This window comes from Coregonus clupeaformis, unplaced genomic scaffold, assembly GCF_020615455.1.
Source record: "Coregonus clupeaformis isolate EN_2021a unplaced genomic scaffold, ASM2061545v1 scaf0739, whole genome shotgun sequence".
Taxonomy (NCBI): Eukaryota; Metazoa; Chordata; class Actinopteri; order Salmoniformes; family Salmonidae; genus Coregonus; species Coregonus clupeaformis.
The window spans coordinates 50,001-77,225 of NW_025534194.1; the positions used below are offsets into that span (position 1 = coordinate 50,001).

The 27,225-nt window shown below is 43.5% G+C and overlaps 1 pseudogene; it reads right to left on the reverse strand.

Annotated features, from left to right (window-relative positions):
* LOC123485567 overlaps positions 1–27,225 on the reverse strand; it is a 29,667-nt pseudogene that overhangs the window by 1,553 nt on the left and 889 nt on the right.

Genomic DNA, 27,225 nt, shown 5'->3' on the forward strand with positions numbered 1-27,225 from the left:
GGGGCGCTCTGTTGTTCTGGGAGCCCGGGCGGCACCACACACCCCCTAGCTCCGCATTTTAAGCAGCCAATGAAAGGGGGGAACAGAGCGCCATGTCGGCGTGGCCAAGGCTGCGTCCTCTGTTAGGGAGTTAAAAGTTTCACCCCTGCACGAACCCTTCACACCATGGGACTGTGTTTATGGCCCTGCTTCAGCCCTCCGCTTCCCACCCCCACACAATAAGTGCGACTATCCACCCCTCTCTGGCTCCCATTCCCACAATAGAGGCCTATTCTTCTGACTAGAGCTAGACGTGTCGTAAAAACCCTCCACAAGAAAAACATTATTTTACTGACGGCTTTGTATGATATGAACTTGTATGCTTATGTGTGTAGTGAAGTAAGCACCTATAGTAGTCACTTCTAGATACAGTCAGGATAACAATAGGGTTGGGGTCAATTCCATTTCAATTAAATCATCTCAGGAAGTATTGCATTGAAAATCACTTTACTTTAACTTCCTGAATAGAAATGGAATGAACCCCAACCCTGATACACAACTTTACAAATAATACCTCACCACCATGCACCATCAAATTTACACATAAAAACACAGCCCGAAAAGCATTTTTTGTTTAAAGGAATGCCCTCAAGAACAACCCCAACAACTGAAATATCCTCCTTTAGCTAATTTGGTGCGGTGGCATCTGTTCTCGTCCACTGCAGGCTGCAGAGCTGGAGCCTCAGCATGGTGACACGCCTCTCCTGTGAGGATTAAAATAAACGAGCGCTCCCCTCCAGTCTGGGCTCCCCTGGTCGTAAAATGGCCCCTAAACCCGCCTCCCCGGGTGTCATTCTCAGGTCAGCTTCCCCCCGCCCCCCCTCCCCCTTGGTCCCCCCCAACTCCCCCCTTGCACGCCCACCCCTGGGTGTGTTTAAATAAACCAGTCCAGCTGTTTGCCGTGAAAACGCTATTGACATCAACCCCCCCCCCCCTCCTTCTCACCTGTTCCAATCAGCACATGGCCCTGTTATGAGGTGGGGGGGAACTTAAATGCTTCGGCAACCTATCCACAACCTCTCCGCAACCTATCCTACTGCACTTAGTATGTGACTGACAAACGAGCCCATGCATGTACAGTATGTTCAAAGCACTAACAGCAATGTCAATTGAACGATGACTATGCAATGCATGTGTATGTCAAGGAAATGGACTGTACTGCCGCTCCATTTAGATCAGTGGTGTAAAGTACTTAAATAAAAGTACTTTAAAGTACTACTTAAGTAGATTTTGTGGTATCTGTACTTTACTTTTCTATTTACTTTTACTTCACTACATTCCTAAAGAAAATAATGTACTTTTTACTCCATTCATTATTTTCCCTGACACCCAAAAGTACTCGTTACATTTAGAATTTATTGTATTTATTATTTATTTTACCTTTATTTAACTAGGCAAGTCAGTTAAGAACAAATTATTATTTACAACGACGGCCTACACCGGCCAAACCCAGACAACGCTGGGCCAATTGTGCGCCGCCCTATGGGACTCCCAATCACGGCCGGTTGTGATACAGCCTGGAATCGAACCAGGGGGTCTGCCGCTGATCTGGTGGACTCACTAAACACACATGCTTTGTTTGTAAATTATGTTGGAGTGTGCCCCTGGATATCCATAATAATAAAAAACAAGAAAATGGTGCCGCCTGGTTTGCTCAATACATTATATAGAATTTGAAATGATTTATACTTTTACTTTTGATACTTAAGTATATTTTTAACCAAATACTTTTAGACTTTTACTCAAGTAGTATTTCACTGGGTGACTTTCACTTTTACTTCAGTCATTTTCTATTAAGGTATCTTTACTTTTACTCAAGTATGACAATTGAGTACTTTTTCCACCACTGATTTAGATTAATAAGTTCCAGAGAGGACATAGAAAAAATTGGAGAAAAAACATCAGTGCCAGCCGCTGAGTTGAGAGGCCAAACGGCTCTGAATTCCTACACACACTGCTGGAATATCTGTAACGTTCCACCGCAGCCGGCAATTCCAAGAGTACTTGTGTGTGTGTGTGTGTGTATGTACAGTGGGGGAAAAAAGTATTTAGTCAGCCACCAATTGTGCAAGTTCTCCCACTTAAAAAGATGAGAGAGGCCTGTAATTTCCATCATAAGTACACGTCAACTACGACAGACAAAATGAGAAAACAAATTCCAAAAATCACATTGTAGGATTTTTAATGAATTTATTTGCAAATTATGGTGGAAAATAAGTATTTGGTCAATAACAAAAGTTTCTCAATACTTTGTTATATACCCTTTGTTGGCAATGACACAGGTCAAATGTTTTCTGTAAGTCTTCCTAGGTTTTCACACACTGTTGCTGGTATTTTGGCCCATTCCTCCATGCAGATCTCCTCTAGAGCAGTGATGTTTTGGGGCTGTCGCTGGGCAACACAGACTTTCAACTCCCTCCAAAGATGTTCTATGGGGTTGAGATCTGGAGACTGGCTAGGCCACTCCAGGACCTTGAGATGCTTCTTACGAAGCCACTCCTTGTTTCCCGGGCGGTGTGTTTGGGATCATTGTCATGCTGAAAGACCCAGCCACGTTTCATCTTCAATGCCCTTGCTGATGGAAGGAGGTTTTCACTCAAAATCTCACGATACATGGCCCCATTCATTCTTTCCTTTACACGGATCAGTCGTCCTGGTCCCTTTGCAGAAAAACAGCCCCAAAGCATGATGTTTCCACCCCCATGCTTCACAGTAGGTATGGTGTTCTTTGGATGCAACTCAGCATTCTTTGACCTCCAAACACGACGTGTTGAGTTTTGACCAAAAAGTTCTATTTTGGTTTCATCTGACCATATGACATTCTCCCAATCCTCTTCTGGATCATCCAAATGCACTCTAGCAAACTTCATGTACTGGCTTAAGCAGGGGGACACGTCTGGCACTGCAGGATTTGAGTCCCTGGCGGCGTAGTGTGTTACTGATGGTAGGCTTTGTTACTTTGGTCCCAGCTCTCTGCAGGTCATTCACTAGGTCCCCCCCGTGTGGTTCTGGGATTTTTGCTCACCGTTCTTGAGATCATTTTGACCACGGGTGAGATCTTGCGTAGAGCCCCAGATCGAGGGAGATTATCAGTGGTCTTGTATGTCTTCCATTTCCTAATAATTGCTCCCACAGTTGATTTCTTCAAACCAAGCTGCTTACCTATTGCAGATTCAGTCTTCCCAGCCTGGTGCAGGTCTACAATTTTGTTTCTGGTGTCCTTTGACAGCTCTTTGGTCTTGGCCATAGTGGAGTTTGGAGTGTGAATGTTTGAGGTTGTGGACAGGTGTCTTTTATACTGATAACAAGTTCAAACAGGTGCCATTAATACAGGTAACGAGTGGAGGACAGAGGAGCCTCTTAAAGAAGAAGTTACAGGTCTGTGAGAGCCAGAAATCTTGCTTGTTTGTAGGTGACCAAATACTTATTTTCCACCATCATTTGCAAATAAATTCATTAAAAATCCTACAATGTGATTTTCTGGATTTTTTTCCTCAATTTGTCTGTCATAGTTGACGTGTACCTATGATGAAAATTACAGGCCTCTCTCATCTTTTTAAGTGGGAGAACTTAAAAATTGGTGGCTGACTAAATACTTTTTTCCCCCACTGTATGTGTGTGTGCGCATGTGTGCCAGCGTGCTTGTACACATACATACGTGCATACATGCATGTGTCTGTGTGTGTTTGTGCACGTTTGTGTGTCTGTGTGTGATTCAAAGGTTGGTGCTTTTAACGAAGAGGACATACGCGGGGGTCGCCCACAACTCCCCATGGCAACATTAGGCTCTGTTGTTGAACAGTGGGCGGCCATTACCTCATTACTAAACCCCCCTCCCCATTACCCCCCTTACACCCCTCGGTGGGCACCTATCGCCAAACTCAGAGGAGTGTTTTCATTAACTAAACTGTGAACCCGCCACCTCTCCACACACAGACAGACACACACACACATTCTGGTAGAACATAGAAATACAGACATATACGTGCACACACACACGCGCACAAGTCCATTTAAAAGCATATATGGGAGAGACACCAACAAGAAGGCCTCATTTGCAATTTTCAGAAAGCGAAGTTGGCTAAACTTTCGAATTCATTTGTATTTCTCAGCATTATACAAGAGAAAACCCTGGAATCCCTCTGAAAATCAGCCCGTTAGCCAAGTTACCACGGTAACAGACGAATAATAGTTGACACAATATTAGCATTGCTGCTACACTAATAGCAGCAGAAGTCATCAATCTCCATCAAATTAAACAATATTTCCCATACACCACCCCTCACCCCCCATCCAGAATGTGTAAGCATCCTATCTGCCCCTCGCCATATTCTTCCTCTCCCTCCATTCCCCACCCCACCTCTCTCACAGCCCTGATTCCCATGGGGCCCGTGTGGTACCACTACCTGCATGCTAGGTTGAGCAGCTAACCAAATCCCCTGAGAGCCTATCCTGTCTGCATCCCTAATGGCACCCTATTCCCTATATAGTGCACTACTTTTGACCAGGGCCTATGGAGCACTGGTCAAAAGTAGTGTATGGGACACTGGTCAAAAGTAGTTCACTATATAGGGAATAGGGTGTCATGTGGAACACACACAATTGTCACGACCTCACCGTCTTTGAAAGAGGAAAAGTGTGTAGCTGAGTTTGCACTAGCAACACGCTGGGCTCTCCTCTCTACCTGGCTACAGCACATGTCCTTTCTGTATGAGTTTTGAAACAGAGTGAAACGGGAAGGTACTACCGTGAACTGTCCAATAACAATGCAGATTTTCGTTTTCCGTTGTAAGACATTTTTCTACTGTGTGCCCGACTGAACAGGACCCAGGCAGGCATAAGTGCTGATTGCAGCTGAGTGTGCAGGAACACGCTGGGTTCTCCTCTCTACCTGGCTACAGCACCTGGCCTCTCTGTGTGAGCCATTACCTTCCGCCCAATAACCATGGCAGGGTGGCACACCGCGGGCCATCTTCACATGTTTTTGCTAGTCATTACCTCACTATTCAGAGAAAGGCCATTTTGATATTTCAGACCTGATCTTTGTGGCACATGTATTTGTATTTGTATTTATTATGGATCCCCATTAGCTGCTGCCTTGGCAGCAGCTACTCTTCCTGGGTTCCAGCAAAATTAAGGCAGTTATATACAATTAAAAACATTACATTATATTTCAGATTTCACAAGTGTGTGCCCTCAGGCCACTACTCTACTACTACATATCTACAACACAAAATCCATGTGTACGTGTGTGTATAGTGCGTATGTTATCGTGTGTGTGTGTGTATGCGTGTGTCTGTGCCTGTGTGTGAGTGTCTCTTCACAGTCCCCGCTGTTCAATAAGGTGTATTTTTATCTGTTTCTTAAGCAGATTTTACTGCTTACATGAGTTACTTGATGTGGAATAGAGTTCCATGTAGTCATGGCTCTATTTAGTACTGTGCGCCTCCAATAGTCTGTCCTGGACTTGGGGACTGTGAATAGACCTCTGGTGGCATGTCTTGTGGGGTATGCATGGGTGTCTGAGCTGTGTGCTAGTAGTTTAAACAGACAGCTCGGTGCATTCAACATGTCAATACTTCTCACAAATACACGTAGTGATGAAGTCATTCACATGGCTGGACAGTAGTCCAGGTGCGACAAAACTAGGGCTTGTAGGACCTGCCTTCTTGATAGCGTTGTTAAAAAGGCAGAATAGCGCTTTATTATGGACAGACCTCTCCCCATCTTAGCTACTGTTGCATCAATATGTTTTGACCATGACAGTTTACAATCCAGGGTTACTCCAAGCAGTTTAGTCTCCTCAACTTCCTCAATTTCCACATTATTCATTACAAGATTTAGTTGAGGTTTAGGGTTTAGTGAATGATTTGTCCCAAATACAATGCTTTTAGTTTTTGAAATATTTAGGACTAACTTATTTCTTGCCACCCATTCTGAAACTGACTGCAGCTCTTTGTTAAGTGTTGCAATGATTTCACTTGCTGTGGTAGCTGATGTGTATAGTTTTGAGTCATCAGCATACATAGACACACAGGCTTTACTCAGAGACAGTGGCAGGTCATTAGTAAAGATTTTAAAAAGTAAGGGGCCTAGACAGCTGCCCCCGGGGAATGCCTGACTCTAATTGGATTATGTTGGAGAGGCTTCCATTAAAGAACACCCTCTGTGTTTTGTTAGACAGGTAACTCTCGATCCACAATATAGCAGGGGATGTAAATTCATAACGCATACAGTTTTTCCAGCAGCAGATTATGATTGATAATGTCAAAAGCTGCACTGAAGTCTTACAAAACAGCTCCCACAATCTTTATATTATAAATTTCTCTCAGCCAATCCTCAGTCATTTGTGTAAGTGCCGTACATGTCGAATGCCCCTTCTGTTGTTCATTTCTTTACTGGGAAATAGCATTGTATCTGGTCAAACACCATTTTTTTCCAAAAAGTTTACTACGGGTTGGTAACAGACTGATTGGTCGGCTGTTTGAGCCAGAAAAAGGTGCTTTGTTATTCTTGTTAGCGGAAGGGAATTTTACTTCCCTCCAGGACTGAGGTGGGCACACACTTTGCTGTAGGCTTAGATTGAGAGAGATGGCAAATAGGAGTGGCAGTATAGTCCACTATCATCCTCAGTAATTTTCCATCAAGTTGTCAGACCCAGGTGGTTTGTCATTGTTGATAGACAACAATACTTTTTTCACCTCTTCCACACTCACTTCATGGAATAAAAAATGACAATAGTTGTCTTTCGTAATTTGGTCAGTTATGCATGGATGTGTAGGTTCAGAATGTGTAGTTGGCATGTCATGCCTAAATTTACTAATCTTGCCAATGAAAAAATCATTAAAGTAGTTGGCGATATCAGTGGGTTTTGTGATGAATGAGCCATCTGACTCAAAGAAACAAAATTTCATTTAAGGTGCTCCAAATCTTTTTACTATCATTCTTTATATCATTTATCTTTGTTTCATAGTACAGTTTCTTCTTCTTTTTGTTCAGTTTAGTCACATAATCTCTCAATTTACAGTACGTTTGCCAATCGGCTGTGCAGCCAGGCTTATTTGTCATTCCTTTAGCCCCATCCCTCTCAACCATACAATTTTCCAATTCCTCATCAATCCACAGGGATTTAACCGTTTTTACAGTCATTTTCTTAATGGGTGCATGCTTATTAGTAACTGGAATAAGCTATTTCTTAAATGTGTCAAGTGCAGCATCTGGTTGCTCCTCATTAAACAGCAAATATTCTTTACATCTTCAACATAGGAATCACTACAAAACATATTGTATGACCTCTTATACACTATATTAGGCCCAGCCTTTGGAACTTTGGTTTTCCTAGATATGGCTACTATATTATGATCACTACATCTGATGGATTTGGATACTGCTTCAGAGCAGATTTCTGCAGCATTAGTAAAGATGTGATTAATACATGTGGATGATTTCCTTCCTGTGATGTTTGTAAATACCCTGGTAGGTTGACTGATAACCTGAACCAGGTTCCAGGCACCGGCTACAGTTTGAATATTTTTCTTGAATGGACAGCTTGATGAAAGCCAGTCACCCAAAAAAATTGACCTCTGTTGATATCACATACATTATCAAGCATTTCTCACATATTATCCAGATACTGACTGTTAGCACTTGGTGGTCTATAGCAGCTTCCCACAAGAATGGGCTTTAGGTGAGGCAGGTGAGCCTGTTGCCATATTACTTCAACAGCATTTGACATGAGATCCTCTCTAAGCTTTACGGGAATATGACTCTGAACATAAATGGCAACACCTCCACCATTGGCATTCCTGTCTCTTCTGAAGATGTTGAAACCATGTATTGCTACCACTGTATAATCAAATGTATTATCTAAGTGAGTTTCAGAGATAGTCCGTTTATGAATGTTATCTATTGCTAGCAAGTTATTGCTTATTTCATGAACCTTGTTTCAGATTAAGATTCACATGTACAGGGTTGCAGGTGTGATTGGAGGGTAGAGTGAAAATCTTAGGCTTCGAGCTCCAACATGCAGGACTAAGTGAAATAAAATAATGAAAATTGTAATAAAAAAACAACAATAGAAATAGAAATAGCCCTATATACATAATAACAACTGTAGCAGTGATGAATAAATACATGTCCATTGGGGTGGAGGCAGAGTAAAGGCTGTTGAGGGGTGAGGTGGGGTGGAATGACCATAGGGGGAGCAGCATGACCATTGACTGGAATAAAAACAATACATATTGTAATAAAAAAAGTAATAATATACATTAACAACTGCAACAGTGATGAATGCCGTTGGAGTAGGCTACATATGTTAAAGTGGGCTATTTTTAGCACTTTTCTGGGATTCGTGATTGTTTTTATTGCTTTACTGGGAGGCTTATCAGAGGTAGACATGACAGTGATATTTATGTTTGAGCTGATAGTGCAGGGTGAGCTGCACACAGTGGACTTCAACCGGGCAAAGCCGCCACAGTGCTAACAGTATAACTCCGGTTCATAGGCAAATTATTACTGAATACAATAGCTATAGGATTGACAGAGGCATTGTTCTGTGAGTATTCCTTTTGACAGATGCATATAGGGAAATACTGTACATAGTGCATGCATATAGCAAAGGCTAAACAGTAGTTGGAATGGTGTAGAGTTATACCATAAACCATTGATTGCATTTTCTGTATTCTGTATTTGCTAATGTATATTGCTGCATATATTTGCCCTAGGCTGGGGTTCAGTTGGCTAGGATGTCTGTACATCTGTACATGTGAAATTGAGATTTCTCATAGAGTGGGTTGAATCATCATTCTTGTCTATGTTTTGCCTCCATAACCAGCCGAATAAAACACCTTGCAGCTATTACCTCATTCTTCGTTAATAACTGTTAATATTTATTCATAAAATAGATCAAAGTACAGTGAAATGTCCTAGTTTCATTCAGAGTAGTAAATAATGTAGTAAATGCACCCCGCTCCACTGGAATTATTCTACAGGTTTCCTCTCATTCCAATTAACTGAAACCAACCGACTGTAAGGGGTGATATTTTCAGTTGGGTGTTCCCAGAGGAATTAATCATTCAAATCATTAGACCTAGGTTGCTGGGGCGGGGTAAACTAACTAAGGCTGCACCCCAAATGGCACCCTATTCCTATATAGTGCACTACTTTTGACCAGAGCCCTATGGGGAATAGGGTGCCATTTGACCAACTTTAAGTATCATAAAGGAAATAAGGGGAGCGGGGTATACCTAGTCAGTTGTACAACTGAATGCATTCAAGTATTACTTCCATGTAAACACATGTAGACACCAAACAACCCCAATACAACTCACCAATTGTTGACTTGTAGGATCGTTAACCCTGTGTCCTGGGCCAGTTGTTTCTTCTGCTCTTCCGAAGGGGTAAGGATGCTGTTTCAACGAAAAAAGAGAAAGAAAGAACACATGAATATAAAGGAAATAGTAACTGAAAGAAAACAAAAACAGAAAACGGCTTTTGTGTTGTTTGTGTTGTTGTGGCTGTGCTAGCTTAAAAACAGCGCCGGCTAATTAGCGTGAACAAACACAAGCGGGTGTGGCTCCAAAGACTCATTAGGGCAATATGAAATGAGCATAATTAATGGTGTGTGTGTGTGTGTGTATATATGAGTGTGAATGTGGGTGTGTGTGAGCCAATTAAAGGTTTAGCTAGTGGAGAAACAGCTACATTAATTAGGGGTGCTACTGGTGCTTTGCACATACACACACAAAACTCCTGATATGACCTCGAGTAGGTTGAGCTGGTTCTCTTTGCAGTGGTGGGATATAGATACACGTGTGTGCGTGAGTGCGCGTGTGTGTGTGTAGAGATGGGAGTGTAAGTCACACAGGAGAATCCCAATGCATTTAACAGCGCTCCCGTTTCTATTTACCTTCCCCTCCTACTCCCTAATCTAAAAGAAATGGATAGGCGAGCACTATGTCAGTAACTAAACCAAGCTTATGGCTTTCAACCATCCCCAGACCTCTCAAGTCAGTGAGAATAAGGGAGCTAGGATATAGGAAAGGAGGTCAAACTTTGGATTGACCATGAGAGGAAAAGGTCAAAACATCTACTGTCCCAACGCTTCATAACATCTAATGCTATTTAACATTAGAAATCAGACCTCCACTGTGACCAGTTCAAACCATCTGAGACGCCAAACACCCGCAGGCCAATTCCACACAGGCACAAAGCTAGAAATGACACGCTTTCACCTGGAGAATATTTATCTACCACATCCGGTTTCTGTGGCGACAGGGAGAGGGTCTTTGATGTTATTGAGTTTTTTTTCCCACCACTGAATCAATTGGTAATGGCTGCCTCGCCCTCTTGTTTCCATGTGATTTGATTGTAGGTAATTGGCCTAAACTGAGTCTAATTCGCCACAGAAAGTTATTATCTCAGTGTCGCCTCATCAAATTGTCCTACGCTGTCTGCAGCTCACGTTCCATGTTCCTCCCAGTGCCCTTTGTTCCTGAATAACGTGGATAATTCTATCAACTAAGAGAAGGATAAATAGCAACAAAACATTTATAGAAAGTTTGAAAAAAACCCAGGGACACAAACTTTTGATCTTCACATTGTCCTGGGCGAACTAGAAGTTTTTATGACCCCTTGTAGGAATCATAACAGAACTATTTACATCAAAGTCAAAATGCTGACACCATCATGACAGACCATCAAACAACCAACATACCAGCAAGGTTAACTAGCCTTGAACCAATCTCTACAATGACATTCATAAGGAAAACAAGTTAAGATACCATAACATTTTCCCAGAACACAAAAGTGACAGCACAGTCACACACATGCACACACATGCACAAACGTGCACACACACTCACGCACACACACACACACACACACGCACACACACACACACACACACACACACACACACACACACACACAGGAAAGGCTGGTAACCTCAGGCCTAATTTCAGAGATTCCACTCTGGGACCTAATCCCGACCCACCCGCTCATTATGAATTATAATCCTGTTAGCAAGGACTAGCGGCTCTAACCGATCCAGAGCTAACCGCCCCAGAGTTAAGGCCGGGCCATCTCCAACCCTGTAATCAGCACTGAGGCCTTCGTCCTGTTCAGTAGGGCACACTGTAGCAAAACGATTTGCAACCAAAACCTTTAAATATGTGTTCCTATTGGACAAGTTCAGTTCAGTACCTCCCCTTTTTGGTCTGTTTCAAAAGTTTTCTCCCTACTGGACATGACCCTTGGCTCTGACACGAGAAAGATACATTTGCCTCTCAACGCTGATCCAAGGTCAGTTTGTGATTTTTCACTATAAAGGTTAACGTTAGGATTATATATAGCATTTAAAGCTGATCCTAGATCTGTGCCTATCGGAAAATTATACTCGGAGCACTCTGACATGAGTGGCAACACAGATCTGCCGCCAGCTGCAGCCACTCCATGCTCAAAAGGACTGCGTTCTAGCATGTTGGGACAGAATGAAACCATGCCCTCCAGGTGAATGGCTAACTGACGCCAAATCTCCAAGAGACAGAGGACACCAACAGCAACAAAGTAGTGCAGATCAACACAAATACCTAGGGGGCAACAGAGCTGCGCTAAGCTAGCTGTCAAACAACTAACCTGAACATTTATGTAACTTGGCTTAGCTTCCAAACAACTAACCTGAACATTTATGTAACTTGGCCCAGCTTCCAAACAACTAACCTGAACATTTATATAACTAGGCTTAGCTTCCAAACAACTAACCTGAAATGAATGTAAGCTTAGCTTCAAACAACTAACCTGAAAATGAGCCTAACTTATCTTATCTTCCAAGCAACTAACTTTTACAAACAACAAATTCTACCTGAAAAGGAATATAACTTGTTTGACTTTTTAACACAATTGACTCTACCTGAAAATTAATGTCACTTGTTTCAACTGTTAGCATCGGATACTGAGACTATCAACAGTCAACAGTTTCCCTCCCCCTCTCCCTCTCCACTTCCAGCCGGACTGACCACTCCGAGGGAACACCCCGTCGCCATCTCTTTCAGCACCACATTAACAGCAACAGAGGGAAGCGTCGTCAGCCAGAGCCGATCCTAGCAGGCAGGTCTGAACACATCAAATGGAAAGGGGGCTTTTCTCTCAAACTAGCGAGAAAGTGAGTGTTGGAGGGGTGTTGGTTGGAGGGGGTAAACACACATGCACATGTGTGAGTATGCACGGATGCACGTACGCACTCACACATACACACATGGACATACTCTACACACACACACACACACACACACCATACACTCTTCCACCCTCCTACAACACACTACACTACAACTCACATAGTGGGCCCTGCCTGGCTCTGGTGTCGGCCACTAAGTGGCTGCGCTGGGCTGTGGGTTGTGAGGCAGCCCTAGGTGGTGACAGGCCAGCTGAACTCAGTCTACCACCAGCCTCCCACCTAGCAGCCAGCCATCCAGCCAGGCACAGGCCAATGAAGGCTAAACAGGCCAAAGCCCCAGGCTACATTCCTCTGCTGATAGCCCCACGTGGAGCGCGTCATAATTTGCCCCCCAAACAAGGGCCTCTAATGAGTGGGAGTACCTACTACTGACCAATCTCATTAGTAAGCGGCAGTAACAGAATGCGTGGCATTTCACGGCTCGGGTAAGAGGGAGGCAGGGGGCTTGCCACTCTGTTCCACACCTGCTGGTTGGAGGGAAGGGTTGCTGTGAGCAAATGGGGGTTTGAGCTGTGAGCTCTTTGAGTTCACGACTGAGTGATCAGCCCAGGCCAAATCAGGAGAAGTTTTGGGAGGGTGATTATGTTGTTTACTGGACCAGTAAACCTGTTAGGAGGTTGTAATTACTCCTCATTTGGAGTGAGGAGCCACTCCGAGGGCGGTCGGTCCGCCGTGCCCTCAGCTTGATACAGCTGAGGAGGACAGGCAAGAGGTGAGAGAACCGGCGGCGTAGTGGAGGGTAAATGTACTGATATCTGAACCAAATTTAAGGAGCTTTTTAAACTTTATTTTTGTCATCACGATCTGCAGAGTTCACCCACCTTTATTTAACACTACATCCCTGGAGAGATCCCTAGCTTTAGATGGGATGCAATTGAACTAGAGTAAGGCTAAATGCTAAACTTCACAAAGCCTTCAATATCCAGTGCTCTCAACAAACTCAGATTTCTTAGCCGTTTTAGCCTTTTTGGCAAGGTAAGGAGAAGGACACTCCAAAAAAAATGCAACAGGCCACACACATCCTACGTGTGTCCAGCTGCTATAGGGAAAAAGCAATCAAGACAAAATAAGAAACAAAAAAATTCCAGCTCAAATATCGCTGCTCCCAAAGATGAATTGCAGAGCAACACCATACAGCACCAACAAGTCAGTATAACTGCTGACCTCATCTCCCAAGCGCACCCCCCAATCCAAACTTGGCTAAAACTTGAACCTGTATCCACTTTCCCCCATTCACTGATGTACTGCCATCTGCCAATCTCCTCGTCCATCGGCCCTCTTCTCCTCACTTCATTATCTTTTCGGATCTAAACACTGCCCATTTACCTTGTCAGAGAAAAAGGCCCGAGCCAGTGATGTATGTGACCACATGCTGGATTTCTGGGGAGGTCAATAAAGGTGACCCCGCTGGGCGTGAGTCCCAAGCCCCTGGGGTACCCTGGGGGCCTGTCAAAAAGGTAATGGATGATGTTTTCACTGCAGGAGTGAGGGACCCAGAGAAAAGCGAAGGCCGTCCCCTGACACAATGGGCGCCAGCATTGGATAAATAACAGATGCCCCACAGGTCTCCTAAAAAGACCCTGTTTGGCTGCCCCTTCTTTCTGCCCCTCCCTTCTTTGTATCAGTCTCAAATGGCACCCTATTCCCTACATAGTGCACTACTTTTGACCAAAGCCCTCTGGGCTAGTAGTGCACTATGTGCGTATCGGTTGCCACTGACTCCCAATACTCGTCTTCTCATTACTTCCAAATGTTTCCCCTGGAACTCAAATAACTCAAATGGGCATCGAGAACAAAGAGGAACTAAAAGAAAAGTTTTAAAAACAGTGGTAAAAAGAACTTCAGATATTGCTGCCCCCAACAACGGGGCGCATTCAGCTAAAAAAGGGGGGTCATATTTTTTTAGTTCAAGAGGCCGGGACACGATTATACACCATGTGTAATGTTCTTTATTCTTTAATTGGGTGGCGCCAACGATTCTGAGTGCTTGCTTGGATGGAATTCAGGAATAATCAGGAACTGTAGGTCCCGGGACTAAATGTAATTTACAAATATGAATATTTTTGGATGGATTCGTCCACGCATTACGTAGTGGGGCTAGTCGGGGGGACAGTAAATACACAGTGTGTATGGGGACAAGCTTGGGAAGTCCAGGATTTTTTGTGGGGGGTCAGGAGAGACCAGTCAGGCCATAGTACATTTTTTATTTGTATCATTTCATGTCCCAGATCTAATGACATCAGGGCAAGACCGCATTATAAATGTGCCTCTGGGTAGATGGGGGAGGGGAACAGGGAGGGGGATGGGGTTGGCTGGCGGCCGTTGGCATGGGACAGGGATTCTTGCCAGGGTACAGGCCTGCTGTGTGGCACACCACAGTTTTGCCATGGGTGACTAGCGCGTCAACATCCAAGGGGGCTCTGGCAATAAACAACCAATGGCGAATGGGTTCAAATGACCTGTGAACTTTTGACCTTTGATGATCCTGGGGCGAGAGGGGATGAGGTCATTCCAGAGGCTTCCTGTGAAACGCTAGCCAGACTCCTCTTTTTTCTGCTTAGGAAGGCATTCCCTTTTCCAGAGGACAGGAAAGCGGGATATAAATGTTTCTACATTGCATGGGTTATGTGCACTCTAAGGTACTCTGGGTTATGGGCACTCTAAGGTTGGGGGTCGGCCATCTCCACCCCTACTTGTCTAACTGAGCAGTTTGCCAGTTCGAAGTTCTCTTCACCTCTGTGTAACCAAAGCATTCCGTAACTCACAGATGTGGGTGTTTTTTAATTACAGGTAACTTGTAATTTATTCAAACCCAACTTCAATAAACAAAGTTACAGTACACTTAGTGACCTAGCACAACTTCTTTCCCACCCGTTTCTGCTCAGGTTTGGGTAGAATGTGCTTGCAGGGTTGGAGCACACATTATTATTACAGCACATCTGTGAGCAAGAGGGTGGCAAATTAGCCTCTAATTGCATTAACAGGGATTATGGCTTCCAGTTGATTTTTGTTTTTTTACATGAAACACTTTGTAAAAAGAGAAGCGGAAACATGTGAAGAAAACAGCACGTTCTGTTGTGGTTTCTCTTTTACAAGCTGTGGCTCCCCTCTCACTCGCAGGCTTTAATATTATGTGCACAACTAAGAGGGAGAAATAAATAAATAATAATAATTAATAAATAAAAAATGAGGGCGGGAGCTTGCTAACCCCTTCCCCCTCCGTCGCTCCTCACCCCGCCTCCTACCCCCTCCCACCGTAGTAATGACCCACCAATCCCAGTGGAACCTCCCACAATGCAGTGGGCATAGCGGCAATCTGAACGCATCTGGGTTTCGTCCCATTACCCTATCACATAATGACCTTTTCATTAGGGGAGCCCCGTGTGCAGAAAACAAGCAGAGGGGCTGTTTCTCCTAAATGGTACCCTATTTCCCTACATAGTGCACTACTTTTTGATCAGAGCCCTATGGGCCCTGGTTATAGGTAGTGCACTGTATAGAATGGGGTTCCATTTGGGATGCAGTCAGGGTCTCCTTTGGGCTTTTCTGGGCAATGGCTTTCGTTTACCACTCATTTCTTGATCTATTAAAAAGGAAAATACCATTTGTGTGAGTGGGTGAAGAGAGAAAGAAAAGACCTGTGGTTCCCTGTTGGAGGGGCAACAGTGCCGCCTATTTCTCACCAGGATTCGTGGTACACACACACACACACACACACACACACACACACACACACACACACACACACACACACACACACACACACACACACACACACACAGCCAGCTTGCTAGACCACATGCATAAACATTTACTTAGTCCTTGAGAATCGATACGGTGGAAATGGAAGATACTGTGCTCATAGTTCTAAATACCACTTAACTGACAATGCACACACACACCAACATTTTACTCTCCAGAGAACCTGGGAATATCTATGGTCAACTCTCTCTCCCTCTCTTCCTCCCTCTCTCTCTCTCTACCTGGGTTATCTCTCCTCCCTCACTCCCACATCCCATCTGCTGCAGGCTGCATCTACCCCCAGGTTCAGTGGTAGGTCCTGGCAGCCACCTTGACCCCCATCGAGACATCCTGATTTAGCCTCTCCTTGTATGGAGCCCAGACAGGAAAAGGGGGGAAAATGCCTGCATAGCAAAATCCTCTCAGTGTGTCTCTCTCAGAGGCCTGCTGGCCAATTGACTAGCTTGCTAGCTTTGGCCACAGCTGTAAATCAGATATGTCCGTGTCTGTCAGATATGTCTCCCTTTAACAGTCTGTATCCGTGAGACTATGGACACAGAGAATATGGCCTCCCTTTTTACTGCTACTTCGTTCTAGCTCTATTGGATGGTGTAAATGTTAACCAAAGTCTTTTCTCACAACTCACTTCACTCGTAGCTACTGACAGGAGAGTTAGGGAGAAGTTATCTACAAAATAATTCTCACTATAGCTTTGACATGCCTAGTCAAACAAACACACACGTAAACACCCGCATGCATGGTTCACTTTGGCAACTTCGGTGGTCATTTCAAAAGTCATTTCAACAGCCAAATCCTCCTAAACCTGCTAGGCCCGTGGAAAAGTCCCCTCCCTCATCGCTACATTTCAGACTTGTCACAGCAACCCTAAACACCCATAAAGAGTCTTGAGGTGACATGACATACCTGGGTAACTGAGGCTAAAGGCATAACATGGAGCTCAAAATGGCCGCCGGTATCGAGGTCTCACTGCTTGGCTTCTAAGAAGTGTAATGGTGATCCACCACTCTACTCACCGTCAAGTGCTGGAAGAGCCACGCCCTCATGATGTTGGTAGCCACTTTAGGAAAGATGCCTCGCTTCTTGTTGTGACGATCCCTCTTTTCCTTGTCAGGGTCGTCGTCGTCCCCCAGTGCTGGGGAGAGGCCACCCCGTTGTCCATGCAGTCACCTGTCCAAACAAAGGCAACAGTTAGTGTGGGTGGCTGGTTCCATGGGGGAGCTAAGGAGGGGCGGTTTGGGACATTTCGGCTCAATGCAACCGACTATCTCCTCTTGGACAAACAGACAGCAACTGCTCGTTTAACTTCAAAACGTAATTTCTTGACACACTTTCGCCGGGTTATGGTGGGAATAGCGGCGGACCATTCTGCTACAACATGGTAACCTGCTATCTTCTCTTGGACAACAGTCAACAACTGCTCATTTTGCTTCAGAATTCTAACCTTTCAACATAGCTCCTCTGGGTTGTGGAGGAATATTTAAAAATTGTACATGATTAGCCTGCGGTCGTGCTTTCCTGGCATTGTTTAGCTGAATGTGTTTCGTTGGTGCATTAAAACAGAAATGTTTTCAACCAAAAGGAGAGAATTCTGCTACAGCATCCTGGGCAAAAGACAGCAACGGATAATTTTTTATTCGAAATTCTACCCTTTTTACACAGTTTTATCACTGCTCTGAAAATATTGATCAAACTGTAGGATGCACGCCCAATAGAGTTACTGCTACAGTCTATCGGAATGCGAGGAGAAAGCTCTAAAGCTGAAATATGGATGGATCTGGTGAAAAATATATTTCTCTCTACATTTCTACGATTGACTCATTAACATCGTCATCCAAGAAACCTTCATATATTTATCAGATGAGAGCGTCTGAGCGAATGGGTTGATTCTTCAATGTTCCATTCAAAACACTCCCATGTACTATACACGCGATGACCAACCCTCCCCAGGACATTTTATTTTATTTTGTAAAGATTTATGAATATACATCTCAGAAAGCTTTTAAGCCAGGGTTGAACTCTCTGACTCAACTTGGATTGATATGACCCACCCAGAGCACCATCTATCCACCCCCCAAAATCCATACAGTACATCTCCAAGATATCACAGACCTAGCTTGCGTCCCCAAATAGCATCCTATTCTCTATATAGTCTACTTTTGACCAGGTCCATATACTGCACTATATAGAATAGGTGCCGTTTGGGATTTGCAGATGTCAGTCCAAAACCAGCCAATGATTTAATACCCAGTTTGTTCCTCTCGCTTTTTTTTCCGCTAAAGTTCGTCTTCTATGTTTACTCAGCTCCCATCTGGGGGAGAGCTACACTGCTGGCTCTGGGTTCGTAATCCAAGATGTCTCATTGGATGTGGTGTCTCCTTCGATCTAGCCTGGTCTCAGATCTGTTTGTCCTGCCTTGCCAGCTCCTATGGTCATTGTCCGGGGCACAGCGCGGGGCTTTGCTAAAGATGAACTGGAGGAAATGCTGGATTGAAGGTAGCCTGGCCATAGATCTCTCTGCACCGTCTTGCCAACTCTATCATAGGAGTTGGCAGACTACTTCTTAGATCTGGGACAAGACTTCCTCGATCCAACATTCGTCAAGTTCATCTTTGCAAAGCCCTCACTAACTGCTAACCTCTCCTCCACAAAATGCAATTACCAATCATGCCGTCACGCAGTATTTTCGTCAGTGCCAGAGAAGCGTCTGAGCCAGTCCTTTTATTGCACCTCTTCTGCCCTGTAATGAGGTTCATTTTCATTTATTTCCCCCCTTTTAACAGCAACTGGCAAGGTTAGAGAAGTCAGTTAGCCGAGCAGAACAGGCATGTGGCAGCTACCGACCACATTAGTATAATACCAGTGGTGACTTCACTAATAATAAAAATAATAATATGCCCATTTAGCAGACAGCTTTTATCCAAAGCGACTTACAGTCATGTGCGCATACATTTTTATGTATGGGTGGTCCCGGGGAACTAGCTTGGCGGTTGACTTTGCTTAGGCTTCTCCTGCCATTACCTCTGCCGCCAAAACAGAGGTGAGATTCTACGGGGACCGACAAGAGTCTGAGAAGGTGGAAATAATCATAAAAGTCCATAAACAAGCTCTCGGCATCATTAGGGGGATGACGACGGGCTCCCTCAGGCTGATTTACACTCCACACTGCACCGTGTTGCGGCAGCGTTCTCTAGTCCAACACCACGAGGAGAGATACGCCGCCGCCGGGGTGACTTTGGGCCCAACCTGCTAATGGTTTGTGACAGCTGCGAGCTTCACAGCGACAACCTGTGTACCGGGTGGAGACGGGGGGAGGATAGGTGTCTTGTGAAATGCCCTACAGTGACTAGAGCTGCACATGTCAAATCCTCGTCCTCTACATCCAGCTATGTGTGACTGTGAAGGGGGGCTTGTGTGAAAAAGACGAAGGAAGGAGCAAAGCGATGCAGTGACTTGGGGAGGTCCGGAGAAGTGGTAGTGGCATGGGAAGTTGCTGCTACTCTCGGCTTTCCTGTCTGGCTTCCAGTGAAGGAGTGAGGCCATACAAAGGAATTTGTGGCCCGAAAAAAACTCTGAACATGAAGTCAGCTCAGCTTGTGGTTATGCAGCCTTGGCCGTGCCCACGCCAAACCAAAGGGTTCATTGCTCACCCTCTTTCACTCTCTCTCCCTCTTCTTTCTTTTATTCCCGTTGCCCTCATTCTTTTCTCACCCTTTTTCTCTTCTACCGTTCAATATCGCTGCTCGCTCCTTTCTCTTCCAGCATCAAGATTAAGAGGCACAAAAATCCACTCGCACTGTTCACGCAAACATTATAAGTCAAGCTGTCAAAGCTCGGCGCTCGCAGCAGCTGCTGGCCTGCTCAATTGCTGAACTTTTCAGAAGTGTTTGCACAAAATGTTATTGGCCATGGTCTGGTGAAAGGGGCCTGGGAGGAGAGAGGACCTTTTATTTTTACCACGCTTCCACCATTGGTCATTACTTGCAAGACACACTTCTCCATAGGAGCCCGAGGCAGCCATGTGACCATTGCCGGCCAATCTGTGAAGAATGGCCTCGCTGCTCAGGTCTGTGTTAACTTAAGCAACCATGGACAACAAAACACGGACATTGCACAAAGGAAAATTGAATGAATTGACTACTTGTCTTGGATGGACTTTCTCTGGTGGCTACCAGCAAGTTCAAATGAACAGAAGCTAAATGTCTGACAAGCTGCAGACATCACCATAGCGATGAACTAAGTCATTGAAACTGTTTGCCTTCTTTGGGACATTATTTACCAGCTTTCCCTCTGGTTTCTTTCTTCCTCCCTCTTTTTCCCGGCACTTACACCTCCCCTCCCTACAGTTAAAGTGAGAGATAACAAATCTCTCCTCAGGTATGCATCAGGTTTTTCCTGAAAAGTCAGAAAACCATGACTATCCAATGGTAGCTTCTCTGGCCTATCTAGGAGATGCAAGGAGCCAGTGTAAAGGTATCACTGGACTACATCCCCCAATATGGATCAACCAAGAATCCACTTTCCAACAGAAGCTCAACCAATATGTTTCTGTCAAATACTTCCCTTGAAGGAGCCACAATTCCCCAACCATCCAAATGGGGAATAAAAAAGGGCATTAGGGGTGTTTGTGTTCTGGGCCTTGTGTTCTGGCTGTGTGACAGTATTTGTGTTTGGGAGTTAAAACACACAGATATCCCCGAAGCAGTCCACCCGTGGCGGTGCTAAACTGAAAATGTATGCGGGAGATAACAAAACCCCTGAGCGCTTGTTGCACTTGGCACACAAACAGCACTTTGCAAATGGCCCTGGTAATAGGTGATACACATCTGATTGAAACTATTTTGACAGTGTGGCGGGGAGTCCACGAAGGCAGATCCCTGCTCATAAAGACGGCCAATAGCAGAGGAGAGAGAGTCCCTTTTTAGTTTTCTTCTCTACCTCAGCCATTGGGAGCTAGCCTAGCACTGAATGTGTGTGGGGGGATGTGTGTGTGTGTGTGTGTGTGTGTGTGTACTGCTCTCTGTTATTACACTTTCCCCATGTCCAAATAAAAGAGGTGCAGAGGCTGGTATATAAATCGTCGCTCAGTCGACTAGAACATAATGCGCCCTTTCTTCCAGATCCAGTCCCGGTCTGAGCTCCGCATTCACATTTTTCTGTCAACCCTCATCATTCACTCTCTCTTTCTCTCTGCTGTCTCTCTTTCCTAGTCAACATCACATCCAATTCAAACTCGCCAACACGTGACACTCACTCATTGGCTTGACATCGGATCAGTCCCAACACTGTCCCACTAATCTGAAAGTACCTGATAGGCCGGCGCGATAATGGTGGACACCTTTCTAGTATTTTTACCTGTAAGTGAATATGATCTGTCCCAAAACTCTAAAATAGCTTCCTCGTTCCTCCCACTGATATGAAAGTATACTTGAAAGACAAAAGCAATAATGATGGACACCTATCCAGTTATCTTACCTATCAGTGAATCCTTACCTTCTTCACTGTTTGTTGTCCCCACTGTGTGATGTGTGTCCCCCCACTGGAGGGCCCAGGCGTCCGCGGCGGGGAACTGACACTGTGTCATCGTGGTCTCTGCTCCACGAGATCTGATTGGATGACATGACACCGACAGTCAGCCAGAAGCTACGATTTACCACAGAGAGCGTGTCAATGGTCTATCGTCATAGTGAAACCAAGGGCTTTAAGTGAAGTTAGTCATAGAGAATAATCCACGGCCGACTGATTAAAAGAGATATGGATGGAGACCCAAAGGTATGTCGGCACAAAAGCCACATTCTTAGTTTCCTTACATATCATATCCATATCATACGCAGTACATATCATGTGGGGAAAAGGAGAAATAGCCTGTAGTCATTGCAAACACACAGCCAAACAGCCCTGTCCACACTGACTAGCTACTCCCCTCAGTTGGCGGTGCATCGTGGCTAACTCATTGCTAACTCCAGGTCAGAATGCATACCCATTTATTCATAATCGTTTTTGACCAGCAAATGACTAATAATAAGTCCTCTTTGGGAAGGAAAAAAATGAAAAATATATATAATGTATTACGCTGCATACCAAGTGAATGCCGTCAGGCTGTGGTAATCTAGAACATATGCTCAGAACACAAATGGTTAAAGCAGCGATGGCCAACTCCAACAAGAGGAGTTCCCAACTAAACTAGCAAGGGGGATGGAAGAGGGGGAGTGAGTATAGGGCTGAAGAGATTTGTTCTATCAGAATGGAACCACTCCCGAGAGATGGAGGGTTTCAAGTACCGAGACACACACACACACACGCACTCAAACATGTACACAAACACACACACACATGCATACACACACACACACACACACACACAACACCCCACCACCTCCCACTATTCCCCCCATAACCAGTGTTAGGTACTCCCGATTCACAGCCCCACTTGAAAAGAGAAATTAAGTGTGGAATTAATGTGTGAAATGGTACACTATTAGGGGTAGAGGTGTGGGGACAAAGTGCCTGCAAGGTAGGGTGTGTGTCGGGCGGGTGCTGTGCCATGCATGGACTTATGAGTGGGAGAGTGAAGGCTGGTGGGACAGGTTATTGGGTTGACCTCCACATCAAGGGGCTACACTTTTAGTGTGCTACTCCCTAATGTATCCCATTTAGCAGACCCTTTTATCCAAAGCGACTTACATTTGAGTCTATGTAACCCCAGTGGGAATCGAGCCTACGACAGGTGTTGCTAGCGCCACGCTCTTACCAACTGAGCCACACAACTTGTTTAATCAATAGTATAAATAAACAGTGCTTATAAGACTCAGGGGACCCGTGCTTATCAGTTGATCACGATGATTGATCGATAATAATAAAAATACTCTGGCAGGTGACAGCACAATCAACGAAGGCTATCAAAGTGCAAATCAGCAGATGTGATCAAAGTACTACTGGATGGAAGTCTCACTACCTGATGGAAGTGAGAGGACTGAATGGGATACATATTAATTTGTGATATATAGTAGATTGATTCACACTAGAATACAGCTTGGATAGAGGACTATTTTATAATACAGAGCTTGGAAGCCTGAAGTAAAGTGAATGGGACACTCAGAACATCTCAACAACAGGCTGACATAGGCTAGGGAGGGTGTTTGAAACTAAACACCGAGACATATGAGTTGTGCGCCATTTGACACTCCACTAAGCTGCCTGAATTTATGCTCGTTGCTTTGGTAAATAAATTGTTAAATGGTTAACAAGTCTCTGTGTGGCTGACATGGCACTTGGAGGAAGGGATTCCATATTCCTAAAGCCCTGCTTAAAGGGTGGGTGCAACTTGACTTCAAAACTGGCTTGATTGCATTCACACGAAAAAGGAGCAGACTTGACTCTTCACCTCTTGCCCCTTTTTTGGTCAACGGTAACTTTTTCGAGCACATGCAGCACAATGAACATAATTAACACATAAAAACACCATAAAATAGCATAATAACAATTAAAATGTTTCCCATAGTCCCTCGAAGCATTTAATCATGAAGTAATATAATAAAAGCTATTGTTTACCGGGATCCTTGCTTCAAACAAGTTTTTTCCAAAACATGTTAATGGTCATGTCAGAAAAAAGTAGAAACCATTTATTATGCTTGGAAATTAAATGGAATATAAACTGTGTTCACATTGTCATTTTGTCAAATGGGTAGGCCTACATTTGATATTTGATTTATTTTAAGGTCACTTATCAATCTATATCACTAAGAGGAGGCCAACAATTTCCTAAATTATATTTTTTCCATAGGCCTATCTATTTTGATAAAACTATCTAGACAGCATAAAACGCGTGCGACGTGTTCTCTGTATAGGCCTACAATTGAAATGCACTTATTAGACATTTATATTAATACGCATGTGATAGGCAAGAGCTTACCTGATCAAGAGGCCCAGACGATCTTGTAAAATCTTCACTGTCAGATTTATTTCCACCGTCCCTGTCGTCTATGACCAAATCAATGGGCATTTTTCCTTTCAAGCAGCTGATGTATCGATGACAGAAATTATCGCATAGCTCGTGTACCTGCAAACATGTATCAAAACGGAGTGAACACTATACCCTATGGGAAAGCCTAAAAAATTAAATGTAGATGGTGGTAATTAGTGATATTATAAAGAATTGCCTATCCCTTGCCCTTGTGACAGGCCTAAGTTACGATTCAAGCAAATTGGCTTCAAAAATAGCAGAACTACATTACATACATTTGACATGAATTGTAGAAAAACGAATGATTACTTTTTTTCTTACTTTTTTAATATAATTGTGCGAGAACTGTAGGATACTTTAGCAACGTGATCTCCTCACTAATGAAAGTTGCAATATAGGCCTAACATGAGCAATATGGCGACTATTATATAAACGCCCTCGCCTAATATTTTGCAAGCGCATCCATCAATGGCAACACTATCAACTCCATAGCATAAAAAAATGTTATTTGGGCAACCAAATATACTACCACCACTATTACACCTCTACTACGAAGTTATAGCATAATGCTATTCATCATCGCAATCGATTGCGATAAAATATCAGATTTTTACAGCACCAGGCCTATCAGTCACACAGTGCATGAGATGGTTATGAGTAAATCTACCTTCTCCAGCTCGAGCAGATGAAACCGTAATACTTGAATTGCTTGTATCATCTAGGAGGAAAAGGTTTGCATTAAAACATTTTTATTCACATTTTGGAGCATTACATTATTATTAATATTGTGTGTGTGTGTGTGTGTGTGTGTGTGTGTGTGTGTGTGTGTGTGTGTGTGTGTGTGTGTGTGTGTGTGTGTGTGTGTGTGTGTGTGTGTATGTGTGCGTGTGTTTGCACGCGCACGACCATTAAAAACGTGTAGGCAAAATGGATCAGGATCAACATTATGAAAATAATTAGCATGAAAGCAAACAAACTTTATGACAAGAAAATCGTTTTGACAGAAAACGATTACACAAACGTGTATCTGTTATGACACCATTAATAACAAGGACTGTGATAAAGTCAAATTCACACTAAAGTGTCGGCCACTGTAGACAATGAATGCATGTATTCATAGGCCAACTGTTCGATACTGTTCTTGTGAATGACCTAAAGCAAGTGAGTTCTTACCAAATTATCAATTTCCGGATTTGATGAAAATATAGGCTTCTCTGATCGAATCTGAAACAAAAGTGTTACAAGTTCACTGTTTACTGAGCGTCGTACATCATTGATAACCATGGTGTTCACATGCATGGGACAGCTTTGCTTACAAAGTTTTCACAATTCAGAATTACACAACATGTAAATATGCACAACAGTTATTTACCCTAAAATATTACAATTTGAACAATTTGAACTTCACCAAAACAAGTAAATAGATATGTCTAACCTGTTTTGAAAATACTGCTATATCCTCATTGAAAGACTCGGAGGAACACACGTCGCCTCCAGCGAACCCCAGTTTCTCTCGGTGTGCAAGTTGCTAATTCACATTTTTCCAAAAATCAGTGCTAGAAGTGGGAAAAGGGGGTGCCTAAAAGGAAGAGAGAGGACATTAACACTATACGCCGCCTTGGAAAGTTTGCGAGTCGGTATAGGCCCAAACTAAGAAAGTAGGTTACATCGACTTTCAATCACATTGCCTTCTGTTTTCAGTTGCAAGTTGAAAAATACTGCACTAATAAAACATTCAGAAATGTAACAACACAATAATGATATACAAGTAGGCCTAGTCCTACTGCATGAAAATAGTTGGTCATATAGGCATAACTGGTCGTATGGCAACCTCAGCCCTCGAGTGCCTTATTTAGAACACGATTCAACATTTTAGGACAACGAAATAACACCATATTCTTCATTGGGATTACATTATGAGCTTTACAATAGAGTATAAGACTATTAATTTTGCCCTGAAAATAGGCTTATATTATGGTACACAAATATAAACAACGCTGCCTATACATTATTGTGAAGTAGGCAGGGCAGTTTGAGAATGTGTTTGATGTACAATTGTTTAATTCTGAGAGTTGGATTTACAAACATTTTGGGAGTTAGGTTATCTAACTCAACCACTAGCTCCTGTTAAACAATAGGCTACATCCAAATCATGAATTTTGTGAATGCAAAATAACATTATATTTAGACTGAAAGCCAAATGCAAACGTAGCCTATGCATCTTTTCCGAAATCTCAGGGGACAATGTCATAATTTAACATTTCAAAACAGATATACAATGTTTAAACAAGCCTATATAGCACCATGCGTAATGACCGAACACAGAAGAGGTTCTAATTAGCGAGAATTTCCCAAAGCCTCCCTCTCTCTTAAACTTTCATCGCTCACATTTGTGGTGGTTAATATCCCCAATGGCTATACACTTTACGTTGGTAGTAAAATAAACGTACCCATAAATGGCATCTTTGTCTCTTTTTATAGCGTCGTTGACGGAGGAGCCCATACTGGGCGGGATGGCACTGGCGTGTGTTGAGTGCGGGTACTGGTGCGAGTGGAACTGGGGCCCGTGGTTCAGGTGAACCGCCTGCATGGAGCGCGCTGCATGAGGGTCCCCGTACATAGTCGAGGGCAGCCCTACTCCGTCCATTCCATAGTGGGGAAGGTCTTCATACTGTCAAAAGCGAAATATAGAGAATGTTCTAAAATAATAACCAGTGACTGTTGTGCTACCTCTCCTAATTTTGAATGAAGGCCTGTGTTGATAATAGCTATACTAAAAGTCATAATGTAATGATACTGACAATAAAAACGAATTAGAAAGACTAATAACAAGAAAAATGTATTAACAACAATAGTAAAATAGCTAGAATGATGTTGTTGGCAGTCTATACTAATAATATCAAATAAATCTAGGCCTACTAAATTAGTATATAAAAGAAGTGCTAATGTGTTAGGTATATGGTGCTAATAGTAACCTATGGTATGTTTAGTGGTGGGAATAATATTAGTGGCAATAAAAGCCTATGTTGATCATCTAATTGAATATCAATGGCAAATGTTCATTGTTTGTGGATTACGTTGAATCATTAACATTTTAAAACGTTGTGAAAAGGCTGTTAACTTTTATGTGTCTAAAACTTTCAAACGTTTTTGGTAGGCTTAATTATTTCAGCCGATTAGAACAACAGGGTCTAGCTTAGACAAAACAATATCACAAATGTCTACACTT